At 45.5% G+C, this 23396-nt stretch overlaps 1 long non-coding RNA gene across 1 annotated transcript; it reads right to left on the bottom strand.

The window, feature by feature from the left end:
* Positions 1–4214: 4214 nt before the first annotated feature.
* Positions 4215–22403, bottom strand: LOC129381330 (uncharacterized). Its single transcript, XR_011892298.1, has 5 exons — positions 22158–22403; positions 19889–19959; positions 17999–18134; positions 8711–8837; positions 4215–4312 (listed from the first exon to the last, which is right to left on the bottom strand). It is a non-coding gene; the product is annotated as an uncharacterized lncRNA (long non-coding RNA).
* Between the last annotated feature and the right edge of the window lie 993 nt (positions 22404–23396).

The raw sequence follows: 23396 nt of genomic DNA, 5'->3' as shown, positions 1-23396 counted from the left end.
TCTTTATTGTGCGAAACTGCGCCCGCAAAACAAGTTACACTCGGGCTGAATGATAGCAGGGAGCATACGCTTCAACCATCTGGAAATTCCTCTGCGGCTCGAGAGTCGGTTACCTATAAATGCTTAGTGGAAAATTCCAGACTAATCGTATGAGCTCAAGCGCCTGACAGAATGTTTAACACTATTCTTGTCACTCATGTAATCTGATTACGCAAGGTTCCACTACAGCATAGACAGAATATAAATTGAGTGAGGATGACTCAGAAGGTTCTGATACATGCAGCCACGTCATGCGGGGAGCGATAACTTAACACTTGTTAGGCGGTGAAACGCGTTCACCGGAAGAAGGTAACAAGCACATGTGTCAATGCGCCCATCTTGAAAAAGTATCGTGTGAAAAAAAAACACGTACAAAAGAAGATCAGCAAAGCACCAAAGTTAAAGTTGGTTAGCTATGGTAAAACCGCTTAAGGTGTACAACATTGACTGCTTACGGGCATAAGCGGCACCGCTCTGATTGCATGCCGCCTGGCACCATTTGGAAGTACAATGCGCACAGTCGCTGTATTTTTGTGTAGAGCTCGAAATAACAGCTTTTCACTCAGTGCAGGTCGGCTTATAGGGATGCAAACTCAAACGTGGTGGCCGAACTAGTATTCGACGAAGCGTCGACGAAGACTGTAGCGTTGTCTGACCGTCCTTGGCTGGTTCTTGGTGCGTACGCGGGCGAGTTGTGATCCTGCGAAACAAGGATGATTCTGCGGCACAAGGCGGTCCTAACACGTCTGGTGTTCGACGTACGTGCTTGTTCCACTCGTCCGTGTCATGTGAGCTCCAGCTGCCCGGAATTGTTCTCCTTGCTATGCAGTCATAATTCATCGAGTGCGCGGTTAAGGATTCATTCATAATGGAGCAGTCGGGTCCTATGTCCACTAAAGCAGCTATTGCGCGGCGACAGCGTCAATGTTGGTGGCTGATAGACTTAGTTATTTCGCAGTGTTGGACCATGGCTGAATTGCACTGTCCCACTTTTACGTGGTGTCGTCGGCTATCTTTTAGGCTGCATGGTTTTTTTTTATTCTGAGCTTCGTCGAAATGGCAGCATGTCTTTCCTTCGACGTGGAGACTGATCTTGCGTTGGTGGCGGAGCACCTTTGGCACTAAAACGAACAGCAACTGCACTTCCATAGGCTGTGTTTAGTTTACCGGATATTGACCCACATATCAGCCACGTATTGGCCAAGTGTACTCTGGGCGCAGCAGTGAGAGGCAGCGCCATGGCGTTGGAGATCAGCCCAGTGGTCGGGGTATCCACTCAGTTGCAGCCAAACTGTCAGCAATTTCACGGGGTAATTCATCTTGCTGTGAACGCAAACAGTCGACGGCAGAACATCGTATCATCTCACGGTAAGGGTACAAGCAATAGTCGTGTACGGCTTCTCTTTAGTGGCAGCAGACCGAGCAGTCGTCCGGTGCGGGCGCGAAGGGACACGCAGACGGCAGAAGACAGTGACGTAGGCCCTCCCTCCAGGCTTCAGATGCGGCAACACAGGGACTGCGAAGGCCTGCTGCATCTCCTCTCAGACGACGTCTGCAATTGAGGCTACTCGAGGCTGCATTGAAGAGAACATCTTAAGTAGTTCTTCGCGTGAAACTGTTATAGCGGTCTTTCGGAGTTCGTCGGAGCCTATAGTGCTTGAATTTTTCACTTTCGCGAAAACACCAGGCGACAATTTTTCTGCGGGCGCTTTTCCGAAGTCTTTTCAATACCCGCGGCTTCCGTTAGAAATTTTGTAATGGTCTTGGCCGGTTTAGGTATCAATCTGGTATAAACCACTTGCTTCAAACCGAAGATGAGGAAACGCTGTCCTCTCGGCCATGTGCGTGTCGACGTGGTTGAAGTTCTGTCTTAAAGATCATGGTGGTCTCATTCGGTGTTCCGATTTAACTTCGGCCTGCTCCTTGGGCATGACGCTCGTGAATGTTTACAGAAATCCACTGCTAAATTGCGAAACCGCTGTTTGTCAGATTCAATTGTTAAACACAGCGGTTCTGGCGCAAGTTTGCGGCCAGCTTTCCAGATCTCCAAACGTTGATCCGGTAATGATCGGTAGCTTCCTTGGCTTTTGCAGCACACATCGTTGTGGGTGACACAGGCAGTCCTACTGTGGCAGTTGCCTGGGCCATGATCTTGCTAGTCTTCTCGGGCAGAGGTCCGTACTCTTGCGGCAGTCGTAGCCTGTGGCGAGCTCGAACGCCCATGACGACGTGCACGCTATTTTCATGGCTGGTAGGGTTTATTCGGTCACCATGAAGCACTTCTACGTGATGGTATGTTGTAGCGACGGTGAACGACGCAGTAAAAGTGCTCTTCGTCACGAAATACTTTTTCATTGGGCGAACCAGCACCCACAAAACAAGGTACATTCGGGCAGAAAGACAGTTCCGGGCACATGAGCGATCGTCGAACAAATGATTTGCGATTAAGTAGCGCCGGCTATTGACACATGGTTCGTAGAAGATTCCAGCGGAATCGTTGGTGCTCGCTTGCCTTCCAGAATGCACAAATGTACACGTGTTGCGCGTGCAACTTGATAACAAAGTGTTGAACAACGCTAAAGAAAAAAAAAGAGAATCGACGAGAATTTTGGAGAATGTTCTGATGCATGCAGACGCGTCATGCAATGAGCAGTCACGCAAAGATTAGTTAGCTGATGAAACGCGCTCATAGCAAGAAGCTATACAACCATACATGTCAATAATGTAAGTATCACTGTATCTCACTCAGACAGATACATTTGTCGCATCAGGCTAAAAAATTCTACAGCTGTAACTAGAGTGGAGTGCAACTGAAAAGAGACGACTTCCGAGTGAATCAGAAACTGCACTTTAAAACTGACAGAGGTTCCTCCTCAATACAACAACTAAAACATTCATAATCGTAAATTATTCGATAGTCTAATACAGTCTCACTGTTGTCAGCAGCATGATAAAGAACAAAGATGATAAAGAAATAAAGAGCCCAAGAGAATTAAAAAATTACGTGCATTGAACAATTTGCAAGGAAAATAAATTTCCCCGTGTTTATGGCTATATATTGTCGTAAAAGCAGTCTCTGGATGGCAGTAAGGCCTGAGGACCTCAATTATTGGCAGATATTTTTTTAGTTCACAAGAAAGCAGTGCCTCCTTTTTAACTGTTTCCTAATGAGAGGTGTTCCCTTCTATTCACAGTGCAGAGTAATTAAAAGGATGGTTAGGTAAAGTTTGTTTACTAGTATACCGTCAGACCGCTTGCACAACTAAACGAGGTGTCAAGGATCTTGTGCGTACCTTTCAACATTCTAGTGACATAAAACACGAACTTGCAGCCCATTAGGGTTTGTCTAGAATTGAGTTTGCTAATGCTACGGTGGCGAACAACATAGTTCTGATAACAGTGAGGTCTAGTGAGGACCTGCAGCATACTTCGACATTCAAGCATCTCAAATTCTGTTGGAGACGGCGTTTTTTCTCGTAATTTGTAAAACTCAAGCGGCATTCTTTACGTCTAGCATTTCACTCAGCAGTTTTTAACGTCAAGAAAAGCCCGTCTCTCCACTCAATGCGCTCCGTCAGTTTGTCCCCCTTGCGGGAGAATGTCAGCGGTTATTTTTTTCCTCCACGGCTTCATGGTCACGTTCCTATGCAAAACCCATGGGCGATTTATTGCACTTCCGCACTAGTCACGCTGTTATGACTGCCCACCCGAATGCGTCACGAGATGTGCAATCAGTTGAGATGCATCTCTAAACGAGTATCCACAGAATTCGCACGTACTATTCTGGCAGAGATGTGTTTCGAGGTTTTCGTTCTTTGCGAAGTGAAATCCACACTGCTTGCACTCGTAAGGCGTTTCACCCTGGTGAATTCTTTTGCGGTGTCTTAGGAGGTCTGATTTGCGCTTATAGGAGAGATTGCATATGTCGCAAACGCAAGCTCTGTGGTTACTGTGCGACTTGAGATGATTCCTGAGATCCGCTTTCCTTTTGAATGGTTTAGTACATATTTCGCAGAAATGGGGTTTCACGCCTCTGTGAATTCGTTGATGCCGACGAAAATTTGACCTGTCCGCGAATGATAGCTTGCATGTTTCACATTTGAATGGTTTCTCGCCGGTATGCGTGCGGTAATGTGCAGATAGATGATCAGACCTGCTTATAAATTTGCCACATGTTTCACATTTGTGTTTTGAATTCTTCACAGACGATTGATTCCAAGCTCTCGCACAGTAGGACTTTTGCTGTTCCATTCCTCCTGTTTCAGTAGCATTCCTGCAAATATACAGACAAAGCAGCTCAATATGGCCGACTCTTGTTATAATACGACAAAAACACCTTTTGCGAATTTAGAGGTTGACAAACTAAATCTCGCGTTAATGGTAAGGCGACTCGGTCAATTCGAGCGCTAAGTCGTTTTATTGATATTTAGCGCTACAATTGGACTCTACATTGGCATAAATTGAACACTGGTGCTTTTGGTCGTCTGTGATGCTTAACTGGAAGTTAAGAACTATCTTCGTGCGAGTTGCAAGCAAGACAGAAGCAGGACCAGCGATTACTCTGGATCATTCAACCAGTCATTTATAAAAGCCATCGCTCTTGAGCTCAGCTATATGTGTCAAAATTTTTGCCTCAGTATATCGAGAAATGAGCACACGTGTAAAGCTGCGCTTAAGTGTTGCATTATGGGCTATGGTATTCGTCGGGGAATTGTTTAGAACGCTTTGTGTGCTAAGAAGCGTAGAAAGTTCGGCAGCATGCTGCAGTCTTCTAAAACCTGAAAACGAAAGCCTGTTGCACAGATGCTAGTGTCTAAAGTTGCACGATCGGACAGGCCAGACTTTTTGCGAGACCTAATGAGCCGCAGTATGAAGTAAATGTTTGCCTCTGTAGAACGTTCTTCTCGAAGTCATATGCTAGAACCTAACGCAATACCTAAAGATCCTTTCGTTCTTGTTTTTATTGGCTCTCTTTCTTTCCACCGTTTGCTCACTCGATCGTTCGCTCGTTCGTTCTATCTTTGTTTTCTTGGTATATATTCGGCGATTACATGTTCGCTTGCTTACACGGGCATGAATCATTCCTGATGATATTGTTTCTGTTTATTTTTTGTTGTTTTTCCCTTTCTTGGTATTTTAATTTTTGTATTTCTTTGTTTTATGATCGCTACTATTGCCCCGCATCCATGCATAGGCCACTGAGCCATTCTTTTCATGACGTAGTGGCCGCGTCGCGGTAAAAGCTTTTCCTCCCTGCGTGGAGGGAGCCTAACCGACTCTGCAGGCATTTTCGCTAAAGTTGTTCTCTCTCTCTCTCTCTCGCCCATCTCGCTCACGTCCTGCGTGGGTAAGGTGGCCGAACATGTCATTCGCAACCGTATATCTAGGCATATAGAAAATAGTGAGTTATTCTCTCACAACATGGTCGGCTTTCGGCCGGCACTCTCCACACAGGACGTCATCTTACTTATAAAGAGGCAAATCATTGATGTCGACACTAGAGACACTCGGGGCATCCTTTCTCGAGACTTGTCCAAGGCTTTTGACAACATCTCGCACCGGTTCGTGCATAACGCCATCTCGGATCTGGGCCTGGGGCCACAATTCCATGCGTACGTTAGCTCCTTCCTCAGGGATCGCAAGGCCACTGTCAAAATAGGGCAAATCAAATCCAAGGAATTTACATTGGGAGCGAGAGGCACCCCGCAAGGGGCGGTCATCTCTCCCCTACTGTTTAACATCGCCATGAAGGTCCTCCCGGACAGACTGGCCACAGTAAGAGGAACGGGTCACGCCCTCTACGCGGATGATATTACCGTGTGGTGCATGGGAGGGTCTGACGCTGCAGTTGAGAGTGCGCTCCAAGAGGCGCTCGACATCACAGAACACTTCCTACTAGACACGCGCCCGAGTCTGTCACCAACCAAGTCCGAACTTCTATTGTATAGGCCCACCCGACGGGGGGTTAGGTGCTCCACACCCTTAGATCAAGTTCCCATAGCCCTCTATACGAGGGATGGACAACAAATCCACAGAGTGGATACCATCAGGGTCCTCGGACTCTTGCTGGAATCTCGCGGGGGCAACTCACAGGCTATAGCCCGCATTACTTCCAAGACGGAGAATATGCTTCGGCTTATCCTCAGGGTCTCGAACCGCAGAGGGGGTTTAAGCAAGAGCAATCTATTCAGACTCAACCACGCGTTTCTGATGAGCCACGTTAATTATGTAGCCTCCGCGTTGCGCTGGTCTAAACGGGAGGAGGCCAAAATCGACGCCCTCATGCGCAAAAACATCAAGCGCGTGCTGGGTTTACCACTCACTACCAGCACCACGCGTCTCATGCAACTAGGCATGCACAACACCCTATCAGAGGTGATCGAGGCCCAACGAGTAGCCAAATAATACGACTCTCATCATCGCGAGCGGGGAGACGTATCCTCGAATCCGTTGGATGCGGTCACCAGGAAATCACGGAGCGCAACGTGACCCTATCACCCATGGTCCGAGACACGTTCAAGGTAGATCCCATGCCACGTAACGTCCACCCTCAATACAATGTAGGGCGCCGGGTAGCCAGGGCTCGTTCCGTGTTGAAAGCGGCTGCGGCCACTCCGAATCTGGCATGTTTCGTTGACGCCGCCCAGTACGAGCGCTCTGATCACTATGCCGTAGTATCGGTTGACTCCAATGGCACTCTCGTTAACTCAGCATCCGTGCGGAAGGTTTCTGCAACAGTAGCCGAGCAGGTTGATATAGCTATAGCACTGAAGGGCCCTCTACGTCCCAATATCTTTACAGACTCCAGATCTGCAGCCCGAGCTTTCGCCTCCGGCTCGATCTCAAAGGAGGCGGCGGCCATCCTCGGCAGCGAGGGGGCTGCTGGTTTTCATAGCATCAAATGGTTCCCGGCCCATATGGGAATCAATGTGCACTCTGAGTTTGTTATGCCAATGAGTTGGCCCATGACTGTGCGCGAGGTCTTGCACTCCGCGGCGGTTCAGGTGGACTCACGGGCGGCGACTTCGGACTGCACCGGGATTCGCTTCTCACCTTCCATGAAATCTTGGCACATTATCAACTTGCTCGGCGGGCCTTTTCACTACCACACCATAAACTTAATAGACCACAATCGTCGGCGTTTCGCATGCTTCAAACGGGGTCATTTCCTTCCAGGGGCCGATTCAGTCACTTCGCGCCTAATGTAGAACCCCACTGTCCAGACTGTGGGGAGGCGTACTGCTGCTTATCCCATATGCTCTGGCAATGCCCTGCGTTACGCAGCTCATCGCTAAGCACTCTAACCGACTGGGAGGCAGCCCTTAAGAGTGGCGACCTCTCAGAACAGCTACGGGCTGTCCAGAGGGCCTGCGACAGGGCGGAGGACCATGATCTTCCGACCCCGATGTGGGTGCGGCCCGCGACGGCTACGGGAACTCCCTGAAAAGGGAGGTACCCTAACGCCGGTTCCTCAGGACCATTAATAAAGTTCTTTGTCTGTTTGTCTGTCTGTCTCAATCACAAGGAAATATCTATCACTGCCGCTTTTTGCGGGTATGAGCCATTGCAACGAGCCACTTAAGGCTTTCACCTTAATAATTGAAAATGTTACAAAGGCGAACTATTCGCGCGATTTCTAACAAGTATAGCTGGACTGACTTCCTGTCGGACATCATACGTCTTAATTCAAGCCCTACATATTGAATACAAAGAAACTCTTCAGTGCTCAAAATTTCCTGCTGCGTTTGTACGAAGTCACTTAAAATTAAACTCAAATTCGAACTGCACACCGTTCTTGCCACAGGCATCGAGCTGCCGACGCGCACCTATATATCCCCCAGTCGCAGCCAGCAGAAATACGCCAAATATTTAGGTATTTTCACGCACAATTTTTTTTTTTGCTTCTTATCGTCTCGTTGTGCAAGTATGCATTACAACGCTCATTGAAATCATCGTTGATGCAATATAAATAGCCTGTATTTCTCTCATTTTTGTTTCCGTGGCCCACAGCATTTTTGTCTATGAATTAACGAACGCTGCAAGCGTTGAGGGCCAGCGCTCCTCATCGAACGTCGCCGGTCCTCTGAAAACACGCGACGATATAAAACCTACAATCTGGGTTTTTACGTGCTGAAACCGTGATCCGATTATAAGGCATGCTATAGTGGTCGACTTCAGAATAACTTCGAAGACTCTGCTTACTGCCGGCGCATCCTTGCTGTATTGCCTCGGTAAACTTGGACATAACCTTGTTTCATTTTACGAGCCTTAGATGAGTATGTTCCCCTCACAATCTTCACATATTCCATAATTGGGATTGAGTAAGAAGGTTACAAACTTGCTAGTGTACCGCACATTGCAGCTTGTTAACCGGATGGGAAATCGGGTGAGCTTGTGTAGTTTCGGGGTTGCGGCATGGGGTGCCCACAGTGCCCTGTGGTGTTCCCTCCTTGTAAATCTGCGCGGGTCCGGTGGCGCTGTTGCAACCATGAAGTATGTCAGGGCAGGCTGCGTGGGCCGAACACTCAAAACTGCTTATGCAGTACCTGTTTCAGCCATCAGAGCTAGCCCTCCCAAGGAGAACATACCGAATAGAGGCATATTGTTACATGGGTAGCTATTCTTGTCTCTGAGTTGCTTTGCAATGGAACTTTTCTAAATGTGAACTTACGTGGTGTAGTCTTCAAAATTGGCGGATGCTTCCACCATGCCAGCGAGGCTTGTGCTGGGCCTTGTGTTATCGATGCTGCTGATGGACCCCAGGTGCTGGTAACTTGTGCTCCCGTTGTCAGTGACACCTGTATGACAAAAGTACAGTAAAAGTGTTCATTCGCAGTAGTAATGGGCCAATTTATTTGAAATGGATATTTCATGCTTATGGTGCAAGGCAAGAAGCTTTTAGTAGTAGGAAAACTTTACTGTTGTTCTTCCGTAGGTGGTTCCTTTTCTTTCTGCAACATTCTTGAATTCATGCAAGAACTTCGTGGCGATGAGGAAGCCGAGCACGATAAAGATTGTGCACTATTGGATTCTTCTGAAGATTATCACGTTTTCTCTCAAAGCGCGAGCATTACCACGACAGTGCTCAAAGTGAAAAACGACATGTCGGTTTTCGTGCATGGAACCGCTGGCCCAATATATTTGCTATAATATCCAGTAACAAGCACATTAGATGCCTCACGAAGTTCTTGCTTATTGTTAATACATTACGAGCAGCAGACATAGCCAGACGCAGACGACGACAAAGTGAGAAGAGGCATTTCTACCGAGGGAATTTAAATTTTTGTTTGATGTTTGCCCTTAATTTAAAAAACTTCTATAACAGATAGGTGCGTCATCCAACGATCTACTCACCTTTCAGAAACTGATTATCCCAGACCTATTTGGTGACTCCGGTAGCTCAAGTTCCTAAGCACCAGCTGTAAGCACTGCATGTTTAGCAGCTCATTAAGAACGCCAAAACGGGTGTCCTCGCCAATGTTCCTCTGTAGGCTATCAACAGACTATACTACAACTATCAAAAAGATTGCTTAATGCCCACATCTGAGAATCATATTGCAGACACCAGATCAGCTTGGAAAGAAATGCAGAAGTGCTAATTCACGGGGCAATGCCACTGAGCTATGAAACGGAAAGCGTCAAAGCGCGTTAAAATGTGAACTGTATGGATAGCGCTGCAAGTATTGTAGCTAGGCGCACATGTTCCCTACAACTGTGGAGAAATCGCGTGAAATTGAAAGGAAAATGTGACAGTAGGAAAAAGCAAAAATTAAAGGAGAGACTTCCTCAGGATGACCATCGACGCTACTGCAATTAGCATTAAAACTGCAGGGACACGCCGCATCGTAGAATACACCTTCATTTAGAACATAAAGGGGGTGGAAGGAAGTTAGCTAAGAATGTTTATGGCATTGTTACACCCACATGCCTGAGTCTCTGCGCCTTCGTACGCCACAGAAAAGTTTAAAAGCGGATTTCCAACCACCGGAGCAAATGATTTGAGTTTCATCATTTTTTACTTCGGAGGAACTAGTGTGATTGCATAAGCGTAATTTAAGAAACTAATCTTCATTGTCTGGCATCGTCAATTTTATCAGTCGCACCGGTAAAGCCGCAACGTTCGTCAGGCCTGAGAAAGTGGTTGCATAGATACTGGCAGAACGAATGATGCTTCATGTTTGCAAGGAATGCTAATCGCCTTACAAAAAAGAACATTCAGTTTGAAAGGCCGGTGTTTCAACATGGGACAGATTTTCTTGTTTACAAAGCGTTACACTTCTGAAGTAGTGGCATACCCATTGGAAATCGTTGGGTGTTAAGATTGTTACTCTGTCAACACGAATAATGTTGTTTGAGAAGCGTATAGTTGGGTTATTTGGTAAAGGTTTAAGGCAACAGAGCGGAAACAACTAGCATACAATTTTGTGGATCCTTGCCTTACATTTTAATTTATTGTTAACGTTGTTTATGTCGTGGCTGTGGCTTGGCTAGCTTGTTATGAAGTGACCAAGGGCTTAATTGTAAAATATTTCTGGGTGCCCCAAATTGCATGCTGTGACATCTGCAGTCGGCCGAAACGGGACACGTTGGCTGATCCTAACCTGCTACACGTGAGCAATTATCGCACTGGGGAAAAAAACGTGGCAGTACCGTTACGACCCTCCCGTAAAGACATCTGAAACGCCGCCCTAATTGCACGTCTTAATCTGCATTCGAACCAAAGCACTTGCTATGTCAACGAGCTTGATCGGTTTGAGGGAAACATAACGATGTTAGAAAGACGAACCGACTGCGATTCTGCTTGGCGAATAAAATTGTAGACCAATGGTCAAGCGATGATTCCATTTGCGAGCGAATTATTCGCTGCGTGGAATGCACAGTCTCGGCTTCTGCCCCTATCATCTAGGAGGGTCCTTTACCTGACAACCGATACAAAAATCTATTCATTCAAAAGCTTCTACTGCATAAGTTATGTATCAATTTGCATATATTCAGATAAAGGCAAATTTCTCAATAAGGACAGTTATAAACTGGCTCATGCGGAAACCGTCTTGACGGTGCTGGTAAAGTGCATCCTTCTGCCCAATAAATGTACCGTTGCCCCGGTAACCGTAGGGGCTATCTCATGTGTTCGTTATGAACTGCCTCCGCAAGTTCCACTGGTGGCAAATGACCATCGCCTACGTACCGTCGACGTTGTAAGTCCCGTCGGTTATCGGCGTGAGCTGTGTGTTCCACTGGTACTTCCAGGCGTCATCAGAAATGCTCCAATTAATAAAGTATTATTCAGACAATTACTAGCTGCGACAAAAATGGTTCAATTTATGTTTTATTAAAACAATGATCACAAGAAGTAAAGTCGTGTTTTGTAATCGGGCTACTTGCAATAGTTCGTTGTCCTCAAAGACTGAATATGCTGGCTGGCATAGGACGAACGGCGCAGTCGGGCACCATACTGTGCACGCACTCATCCACCACAGTCGAAACGGCACCTTCGCTTGCACGAACACTGTCAGTTTAACTGCTGGAGTACTTACAACGGGTCCTATGTAGTTTGCTCCCCTGCCACTTTGACTGAATCCTAGCAATAATTTCGGAATAAAATGTTGATGCATTGAACACATTCTTTGCATCAATATATAAGTTTCAAATATAACAACGAAACTGCGCAGATGGTTTCTGCAATTATGACACAGACCTGCGCTAATATTTGAAAAATTCCCATTTGTACCTTGCCTGATGTCATTCGGCATCGCCGTGGTGAATGTGGCGTTTTCACGCCGATTGTAATGATGACTCACGGATCCGGCAGCTATGAGTAATAGGTCGTATTATTTGTATTGTTTGAAATTATGGGCTCAAATCTCTTGCTCTGAAGAATACAAGCAGATTTCTTTCTCCCAGCCAAATAAGACTTTGAACCCGTAGGAAAAAAATTACGAGTTCGAATGAAGCCATGATGAAATAGAATAGGGTTTAAAAATGTTTGTTTTCAAGCGATGCTAAGTTTGCTTCTATGTCACTCGCCGGAGACTATCTCAGAATTCTTTGAAGGATAAAGTTTGTTGTGAGAACGTCATGAAAATTATCTGAATAACGATACAATGTTTAGCAAGAAAACAGCTGAAATGTGACGTGCTACTGCATTTGTTCACAAATGGTAAAATGTTCTGTAGAATACCACGACTTTCCACAGATTTATCGGTGTGGCACAAGGTCGCCCCAGTTTGCTCTTTGAAAAAGAAAACAATTGAAAACTCAGTAATTTAAACTTCACTTGTCCAAACATTAAAAATAAAAAGAAATATCATCATCGGCCAAACAACTGCAAGCGGGAAAAGTGTTTTCTCTGTAATGATTATTTGTTGCCATTATTCAACGCATGGAAATGGAAGAGCAATCGTTTTAAACCAACTTGTGGCGTTTCATCCACAGGGATTATGTTTTCAAAAAATAAATTTTTGTGTGGGCAGTACTCAATCGGTCAGTTTCTTTTTAATTGACAAATAACAGCACTATAGTGGACTCTGACGAGTCATCTAGAAAACACCTACGGCTCGGCACACAAATCTCTTATTAAAACTAATTCCGAGGTTTTTCGTGCAAGAGCGACGATTTGATAAAACGCATAAAACAGTAGTGGACTGAACATCAATTTTCACCACCGTAGCTTCTGTAACAATCACATAAATGCAAACACCGGCTTTCTAGCAGTGTCCTTTCATCGAAATTCGGCTGTCGCAGCTGGGATTGAATCGGGCACTTCGAGCTACACGATCCTGTGGCGGGTGTACAGTGATGATAATTATACATATACGAAAAATATTTTCTTCTTTAAGTAGGTTCACTTCATGTTCTGAGAAATCTTATCCCGACCGCTAAACAGCTAACTTTGCCCTGAACATGGCAATATCTTCGCACCGCCCATTCATCGACGCGTCTAGATCTAAGAAAACCTCCGATTTAAAAGCTCAAGTTGGCTGTCAAAACGACCTGTTTTAGGTGCGAACTAATGTACAGATATACAAGCCAATTATATAGGTCGTGTCTAAGGGTAACTGCATTGAATGAAAAATTACCAAGCAAAACAAGTAAAACTCACGTTGTGTAGGCGCCCAAAGTAGATGAAGCCCTCGAGGTACCGTCACAGCTTGTACTTGCAGTTTCCTCGTCCGTCATACTAAACTCAGGAGGCGTGTATTCGTAGCTTCTTTCATCAGCCATGCCTGATGTTTCGATGCCGTCTAACTGGCGTGTATTCACGAATGCGCAATGTTGAATCACCGCGCATGCGCACTCAATGCCAAGAAAGAACGGAAACTAATAAAACTTTTGTCACTTCGGGATTTAGATTAAAATACCACTCGGCTGGAAAAAAACGAGACGTTTGAGCCCGCCACTAGCTTGACGCGAAGCTGCAAATTTTTGAACGCTAGCGGGGGCGCCCGAATAAACCTTGCTATCTTTCCGGCGAATGATCTACCCAAACTATCCCTCACTTACATCAACAAAAACAAAAATGTACAATTATCGGATGATATCGCGACTTTTCTTTCATGATCCTCTCAAACTGAAGTGCACATCTTGCTGGTAAGAGCTGGTTTCTCGTGTAAGCAATAGCGGAAGTGCAGGAGGTATGCAAGCTAAGTTACGGCCAACTAGCTTACGATTGCCAGATGATACAACTCTGCTCACGGCTGTGGCGCTCTCTGGCTCAGTTGAAATGAAGCAGGTAGTTCTTATCCCCTGACGAGTGGCGCTCGCATTGTTCTGTGGCCCACGAACTGCAGAGCTGTCTTCTATAACCCGTAGCAATACAGAACTACAAGTGCTTCGATCTTGGCTCAATTGTTCGGTAATTAACGCTCATGCGCCATGCGTAGCCGTAGCTATGTCAGACCCCTCACATTGGGGATAGCTTTATGTGATTGCTCCAAAGTGGCATATTGTGTTTTATGCCCAGCACGACGAGTACTGTTGTCGTTAATCAAATTACGCTGCTGCCCACTCCGCACTTCATAGAGCAATTACGTTTAAGGGTAATTTTTAAGGGTATTTACTTTAGCATACGCCATAGATGGTGGACGTGAAAGCCTGCGCGCTCAAGAGAGCGCGATCATATTACTTGACATTTTTATTCGAATGCATTGTTGCTTCTTATTGCTTCGTTTTCCCAATGAAGGTCGTGGGTTCGAGCGCTCTAATTAAAGCTACCTTAATTAACTGTGCCTTAGTAATATTTCCCACAATTAACACAAAATATCGTAGGTTCGACTCCTATGAAAAGTCGCGAGTTCGAGTGTGGTAATTAACTCTGCAATAATTAACTGTGTCTTCTTTGGCATGATTAGCGGCGTCGATGTGGCAGTGATGTGGAAGAAGACGACGACGAAAGAGCGAGCAGTCGCACGAGCACTGCGATTTTCTGTGCAATCACAAGCCGACCTCGAAACATAGATCAAAGGCTTTCCGCCTTAAATATGTCCGATGATGGGTAGACTGCACAGTATGAGCGTAGCTGAAACGCGACGTACTACTGCAATTTTTTACAAATGGTAAAGGGTACCGCAGCATATCGTGACTTTCCCTTTCGTGATCACTGTAGTGTAAAGTCACGGAAGTTTGCTTTTTTTAAAAACGATTCGGAGCCTTGTAACCTAAATTTGAGTGGTAAAAGAAACCTTAAAAATAATACCAGAAGTGGCTTCATTGCCCAAACTACCCCGAGCGGGAAAAGGGTCAGCTTGCCCAGCAGTTTGTTTTCTCTTGAATATACATCGGTCGCACTTAGGTAATAGACAATACGACAAGCAATCGTGTTAAACCAAACTGGGGCTTTTCCTCCGCCGGGCTTATGTTTAAGTTTCCGGACTTTAATGTCTCCGGTAGCTTTGTAGCAAGTTGGTTAACACGGACACACATACGTACAATTTACCGCTCCTATACAGCACAAAAAACAACCGACTTGCACATAATCTATTGCATCATACACTGCGTGCGCTGACAAGCAAAATACGTTCATCTTTAAACGAACTGTGGATGACATATGCCGAAAAGGGATGTTTCTGCTTCTTTAATCTCATTCTACAAATATTTATTTCAACACTGATTGCAATCTGCTTTACGGTAACACAGATAACTTGTACATTAATTTATTTCTTTTGCTTTGGTGGCACATACTTGCTTTTCTCCATTAAAATAACGAATATTTCTAGCTAGTACTTCTAGTTTCGTTTCTCTGTGTGCACCTCTGGCGCTGTTTCGGAATTAGTTTTGTGTATAAGCATTTATTCTGCTACTTTTGTTGACGCGACTCAGCCAAATATGTGCGGTGATTCAAGCCATGTTATTTTACTTTGTAAGCCCTTAACTCTACTGGAAAACACGGGGAAGGCGGGAGTAGACAAGTCCACTTTTCGAAACGTAGGCTCCTGCTTTCACCTTGTTCTCGTTTTGCTCATTAACTTTACTGGTTTATGTGGTACTTATGTCGCAATATGCACTTAAGCAAAACGAGGTAAATAAGCCACATACGATGAATCGATAAAATTAGGCAAATATTTACCATTTTCATAAAGAATACAGAAATTTTATCTGAAGAAATATATAAATCAACATTTAGGCAGAATTCTCACGATCAATGTCGACCTTAATGCGACATAAAAGGTCTGGTTACTTGTCCAGGGTAGAACAACATATACAAAACTAAACTCTTTATTTATCTTACAAAAAAATTGCACCGACTATTATGATACTTCCTATTGCCTTATTTGAGCGCAGATCTATACGTGTTTTCATTTCGCCATATATTGGCAGTTGCGGACAGTGTCTCGTGTGGCATGTTGCAAACGGAGCCAAGTGCGGCGCGACTGCCTCGCTAAATGGCATATCGCGAGAGGCAGCGCGTGGGTGACGCGGGGACGCGATTCACAGCAGCCGCCGCTGTCATCACTTCAGTGTCGTAATCTCATTGTCGTCATGCAGTCACACCACCCTCGTTGATGTATCGAGGTCATTTTTGTTCGGTATTCCGCGGCAGTTATGCTGTCGCCATCGCATCGGGATTATGCCGTCGTTGTCACGTCATCGTTGTCACTGCATCGTCGTCACAAAGACGCAATCATGCATTCGTTGTCATTACGGTGTAGTCATCATGCCGCCTATGCCTGTTCGGTCGTCGTCACTGTCGCTTTTTCAAGCGGTTGCTTTACCGTCGTCGTGACGTAGTCCTTTTATACCATCATCATGACTTAAGAATGCGCCTGTAATTGTCGTGATGCTGTCGCCATTGTACGACTTTTCCATTACATCAATATCATTCCTTAAAATTAAAATTAAGTTATGAGGTTTTGCGTGCCACAACCCCGACCTGATTATGAGGCATGCCGTAATGGGGAACTCCGAAAATTTTCAACTCCAGTTGTAGATACGTAATCAGTGACTCGCAGACGGCGGTCAGAAACTATGCACAAGGCAGAATTTCGCCGAAGGCTGAGGCTATACTCAAAGCCAACGCGAACTATGTCACCTCCAAGGAGACGGAGGAACGACACATTATATGGTTCCCGGCTCACACGTCCCCCGACACCCCCGTACCCAACCTCAACGAGGAGGTCAACCGCGTAGCGCGAGGTCTCACGTTCCGCGCCCGCGAAGAAGGAACCTCTCTTGGGGTTGGAAATCCAACGGAGGCATGGACAGAGAGGGACAGAATGACCAGATATTGTGATAGTACAAAATTTTATCAAAACTCAAGGCGGGTTTATCCGCCCCCTAACCCCAAACTCGACAGGGCCCAAGCGGTAGACTGGCGGCAGCTACAAACAAAGACCTTCCCCAACCCCGTCCATCTCAGGAGGATATATCCGGACGTCTACTCAGATGATAACTGCAAGCTATGCAGCAGGGCTCACGCAACTCTTAGACACATTCTCTGGGAATGTGACGTTATATGCGAAGAAAATGCAGTTTCCCCAGATGAAGCTGCGGCGCGATGGACGGCCGCGTTGCGCAGCTCAAACCTCGAAAATCAACTATGGGCCATCCAGCAAGCCCGTGAGGCGGCGAGGAGACAGGATCTCCGGACCTCCTCGGGGGCGGCCTAGGCCCAGGCCACGAATTTGCCGGATTGTTAATAAAGTTGTTACCACCACTGGGGTTCTTTAACGTGCACCTAAATCTGACTACACGGGTGTTTTCGCATTTCGCCCCATCGAAATGCGGCCGCCGTGGCCGGCATTGAAACCGGCGACCTAGTAGTATCATTGCTTTTTATTACGTCATCATTGCGTTAGCGTCATACAGTCATCATGCCTCCAGGATCATAGGTCACCTTGGTCAGCGAAAGTCACAACAAAGCAGTACCATATTTGAGCATGTGGCATATAGTCGAATCATAGAAAGTCAAATAGTTATCGCTGCACTCTGAAATGAACGTCAATTAAGCAATATGGCCTGTCACTCCATTGCTCGATTGCTTTAGACGCCCGCCGTGGTTGCTTAGCGGCCGGATTTAGATGGGGACGAAATGCGAAAACACCTATGTACTTAGATTTAGACGCAGGTTAAAGAACCCCAGGTGATCGAAATTTCCGGAGTCGTCCACTACGGCGTGCCTCATATTCCGAAAGTGGTTTTGGCACCTAAGCCCCATAATCTAATTTAATTTAATTTTGTCTTTAAACGGACGCCTTTCTGTTTACTATCTTTGCAAACGAATATGATGTAGTACGTATGTATTTGACAAACTTGCAAGAGTGCTGAGCATGACAAGCATGTTAGCACTACCTCCACCATACCCCGTGTTTAGAATAACGTTTGATATTGTGCGCGTTTCACGCATCAGAGCTCTCCTCCATAGGAAAAGTTCGACAGTGGAGGCATAGTTGCACCACGGGCAGCATTACGCACCGTCTGTGATTTGCTTTATGCAAAGAAATTTTTCCAAACGTGAGCTCACCTAGCAATGTTTTCCGGAATGGTCGATGCTTCCTCTATGCCAGCGCGGCTTGTACTGGGCTGTGCGTGATTGATGCTGCTGCTGGACACCATAGGTGGGGAACTGGTGATTCCGTTTTCAGTGACACGTGTATGGCCTGAGAGATTAACAGAGGCGTTAGCTCGCCACTGTGCAAAGGTCATTCAACGAGCGTCAATATTTCGTGCTGAAAAAAAAAACCCACGAAGATTTAGTTGAGGTTTAGTGATAGGGTAACCTGACTTCAGTGCTTCCCTATGCAGTGCTCTTTCAGGAAATATGCCTTCAATACACGTGACGAAAGGGACGTGCGTGACGGAAATTATGCGACGTTGGATTTCCCCGAAAATATGTGCTATATTTACTACTCTAGAATACAACACGATAGTGTTCCGTGCTAAGGACAACAGCACGCATTTCTAACGTGAGAACGTTACGGGCCTCGTGTCGCAGAAAATTCGCTGTCTGCGTCCGGCGCAGGCGTTGACTGTCTTGTGAGCAAAAAATCATTCCGAATCACGCATACCGAAATACGCAGGCCATCCACGTGGCGCAAATGCGCTACTGAACTAGATGAATTGAAGTAAAATGCGTCAGAAACGTAGTAAAGTACGACTTACACACAACCTATACACGTGATAGCATCAAATTGTAATTTGAATGTACAAGAAAACATTCTTTTACGCGGGAACTCAAAGAAAAACCCATTTCACAGCGTTTCTACCACTCCTAGAGTGGCGTGCCCGGCTCCGTGCAAAACCATCCAGATGGCGCTCGCCACCGAGAATCGGCGGCCCACGTAATAAGCGGCGTTTCTACCAGAAAGCTCGCTTTCGTGCATAGCGTTTGCCGCCAGCGTTTCCTGGTAAACATTACGATTACAAAAGCTGCAGTTACCGGGAAGCGCGAGAAGCTGCCAGGGATCTTTGAATGGTACTGCTTTCTACTCTTACAGGCAAAGCTAAAACGTCCTGAAAATTTTTTTGTGTCTGAAATCGGAGTGAAATCTTGGCTCTACATTTCCAGCAATAAGCATATTTCAGGCTTTACTTAGGTGTCAATGGAAAATATGCAAACTTCAGTAAGCAAGGTTTTGCACTTACCCAACTTGCCATAACCATAAAGGCCGCGTTCTCGTTATAGTGAAGCTCCGTAGTAGCGCAGAAAATTAAAGTTTAGCTCGGCACGCGGTAACCATTGCACTAAATTTGCTGAGGTCTGTTGCACGTAAAGGAAAATGTTCAAATTTAGTGACTGGAGCAAACGAAGTTTTGTTTTGGCTGCGGATGTTTTTATAAATATTTTTCAACATTGTAGAATTTCTAAAAGGTGAGCAATATCAAGCTTTCAGATGTAATTGAGCGATAAAAGGGTAAAACAGTTTTAGAAACAACCTTTAATAATATACCTAAAATAGAGGAAATGATATATGCAGTGCTCTGGAATATAATACTATGTTGTGGGTAGGACTTGCAAAGCGCTCACAAACATTCAAAAGTTCTGTAAGTTAAAAATTCATGAAACAATATTGGCCGCCTTAGGTGCTCTAGCACATGCAGTTTTACAGAGCTGTGATATTTTTTTTTTAGGGGGGGGGCGGAGCTAGATATTTGTAAAACTATGTCCTTGTCAGTTGTGTCGTCCAGGTATGGCTTTAACGCTGTATGACTTTAGGGCACCAATTTTCCCAATCAGCTATCCTGTGAATTCGCATTAGGGCTGTTGATACGGTAACACGGTGACGCGCGAAAATTGTGTCCTTTTGTGCAGTAAATGCACACGTGTTGTGTCCCATGTAAATGTTCTTTCCTTTGAGGGTTGTCAAGGGCCTTCGCAAGAGGTATTGATAGTCGAAGGCCATGCCGTACATACCAGTGACGTCCGTGGCATGTTTGTGGCTTTTCAACGCGTTCCACAGGTCTTCGAAGGAGTAGTCATAAATCCTAGAATTGGACATATGTATAAGTATCGGGCTCTTTGCTTACAGATAAGGAAGCAAATATCTGCATAAAGTTTTGTGAAAGCACAATTTGGAACAAGCCAACCGCTATTTTGTTAATGAACGTGATACATGTAATGTTTAATTTATCCCTATGCTCACTTCTGGCTGGCACAAGGCGAACCCTGTGTAATACGTGGAGTGAGGAGCGGTCATCGATCGTAGTGGAAAAGTCTCTTTGACTTACATGAACATGCAAATCAAGTTTAGTTTATATTAGTTTAGAACCTATGTTTTTGTTCACTTACAACGGTTCTGATTAGTGCTTTGTAGCTAGCTATATGTGTTCGGTTTTCAAGTTTTCGTGGAGCCAATAACTCATGGAGGAAAACCGCAATGATAATTTCCGAATAGGCTAACCGGAAGATTTTTATCTATTGGTTCTATGAAATAGGATGAGGCTCAAAAGAAGAGGGTGCATGAACTTCTTGCATGCTTTGATTCAAAGCAGGGTTGTAATAAAAAGAGATGCTCCTTCCGCGGCTGATTGGATTCGCAATCGCCTCGGTGGTATTAGGATTTTCAAAACAATTTCAATACGAATCGTGATCGGCGCCATGAGGAATCAATCTTATAAATAATTAAAATTACGAGCAACATGGCTTCCACAGAATAACAGTGAACCGATAGTTGCCTCTTAGGGAAGACGCATTTTGAGCGCTTGAAAAGAGAAGTACGCAGACAGTTGAAATTAAGCATATGTGAGAAAAATGTGAGGCTTATAGCGCGTGAAAAGGCAAAGTTGAAAGGAAGACGTGACATGTGCGTGTCACGTCTTCCTTTCGTTTTTGTCTTTTCACGCGCTATAAGCCTCACGATATCATACCAACAAGCCCATATCACTGCATTACAACAAAAATGTGTTCTTTCAATTTTCGTTCACAGCTGCCTCTCGGAAAAATTAAGTTGAGCTACGGGGCATGAACAAGCCGCAATTGCAGACATAAGCCTCAGAAAAAAGTAAACGCAAATGAAGGGACGGGCTTCTGCAGTTGTATACCGAAAATCATTCTTATTGGCGACTTCTTTACTGTAGCAGAAAAAACGTTGCCGAAGTGTGTGCTTTAAAAGCTGATATAGAACTTAAATATACTTAAGTTTCCCTTCAGGTATAAAAGGAAGAGACATCACCGAGCTGACAGTCACGCGATGTGCAGCACGAGTGAACGGTGCGCAATAGTTTTTAGGTTATGCGCAAAAGAAACTCTCGTAAAGGAGCGAATGAGTCGTCCGAGACAGTCACCTAGTACGCGATGGAATTTCAGGAATCGCCCGCCGGACTACAGAGGAGTAGTTTATTTGCTTGTTTTGTATGCGTTTGTCTCTATAGTGCCGGAATGGTGTATTGTGGCGGCGCACTGGCCATGCCCATACGCTAGTTTACGCTACCACTCTGGCTGCCAGCACGGCAAGTCAGGTGATGCAGTGGGCACTGAAGGGCCATGTGATGATCGCAGTGTCGAAATGTACGTCGGACGTACGCGAATCTCAGAATCTAAAGGTACGTCGGACGTACATGATTTGCTCCGGTTTTGCTAGCTCCGCGGCTCCCGCCTGCCAATTTTTCGCACGTGTTTTTGTGAAGGACGTTTATTTAGCTCAAAGCGGACCATCGGAAAAATATGCCTTTAAAATGTCACGGTGAGCAGCATTCGAAAAGCCTGACATGAACTAAGGTATGCTTCACTGCCTAGGTTTCTATAACTGGCACGTAGACCCGTGTGTGTTTTTGCATTTCACCATCAGCGATGATAGGCCGTTGCTCCAGGAACATCAGGGGTGACCTCGAACTCGGCAGTGCAATGCCATAGCCACTGGGCCACCGGAAGAGGTATGCGACGCGGTGACCAAACACGAGCGACAAACATGTTCTTCGATAGAAGTACTTGCTTCCCGCAGTGACATTCCTTTGGACCTTAAGGACAAACAGCCGCAGCTGTGCTTACCGTGACAATATTTTGGCATCACCCACGCATCGACGCGCGAAAAAAGCTAGGAATGTCGCCCACGTGCGCAGGCTGAATTTGTCTGTCAAAGGCCTGCTTTGAAGTAAGAACAAATCTATAGCTATCAACGTCTGCGTTCCGGGTCATACCTACGGGGCAATATACATCTAGAAATTTTACAAGCGGCAAGACTCACGTAGTGCAACAGTCGGAAGTCCATGAAGCGCCCTCGAAGAATTCCTGGCTTGCGCTCGGCGTTGCTTCGTCGCCGAAGGTAAACGCAGGATGCGTGTGTCCACTGTTACTTTCTTCAGACTGATGCGGTGCTTTCTGAGCACTAGCGTCTATTTTGTGACAGGAGAACGCGAAATTAAAGCGCATGCGCAGTCAGTGCCGATGAGGAAAGGGAACAAATAAGACGTTTGGCTCTTTGTAAACTAGAAGATAGTCATAGAGCTCATCTGAAAAAAAATAAGGAGATGATAGCGCGCGCCACTACCTGGACGCTAAAGTGCTTATATTTTAACGCTAGAAGAGGCATCCTGATAACTCGCGCTGTCTTCGCAGCAAATGATCAAGGCAGTTTAACCCCCCCCTTTCCGGTTAAAAACCGTTCATATGAAATGCCGTTATTAAGGCGTAAACCTTAAATGGTTCATGGGTCGAAAATTGGACCGTCCGGCGCTATGGCATCAAAATTCAAGAGCATGTGCCAGTATTTCTTTATCAATAATAAAAACAAAGAGTTCAATCACCTTTCTTCGCGTTGAGCGGACACCCTTCTAATTAAGCAGTGTAGCCACAAAGGTGTCTGCGTGTGGTTTTCACGGTTTTGTACATGCCAGGCGAGCAATGTACACGCGTCTTGTGAGGTTTTGGGGAGTATCAGTACGTCTGCGTCAATTGGACATATATCTGCCGTATAAGGTTAGCGCTGTCTGTCTAATTTGCCTTTCCGTGTCCGTCATTCTGCGCTAAAATAATGTATAAAAGCCTATGTAGCTACCTTCGTCCATTAAAGTGCTAAAAAATCATCCAGGGAACCAGCGTGTGTATCCCAATGGTCTTCATAGACTTGCCACGGCCGTTCTAGCGTGCCTTTAACCACGCAGAAACAGTGGCGATGCCTAGGTGACCGTAAAAGAGCAACAGCGAAAAGCGAGATAACATAATGCAAGTAATAAAAGAAAGTAGCAACGCATTCGAATGACAATGTTCAAGTAATTTAATGAATCTCTTGCGAGCGCGCAGGCTTTCGCTTTCATCCTCTTTGCCGCATGCTAAAGAAACCGTAATCTTTTACTTTTTCTTCTTCAAGTGCCATGACTTCCAGGGGGAAATTTGGGCACGTTAAGCAATTCGGGAATATATATAATGTAAACATTTTCACTTCCAGAACTCTCTATCTTAAAGCGGACGCAGTTTGACTCCGGTC

The sequence above is a fragment of the Dermacentor andersoni genome, chromosome 1 (genome assembly GCF_023375885.2).
Source record: "Dermacentor andersoni chromosome 1, qqDerAnde1_hic_scaffold, whole genome shotgun sequence".
Classification (NCBI taxonomy): Eukaryota; Metazoa; Arthropoda; class Arachnida; order Ixodida; family Ixodidae; genus Dermacentor; species Dermacentor andersoni.
This window is presented reverse-complemented; position numbering and strand designations above follow the sequence as displayed.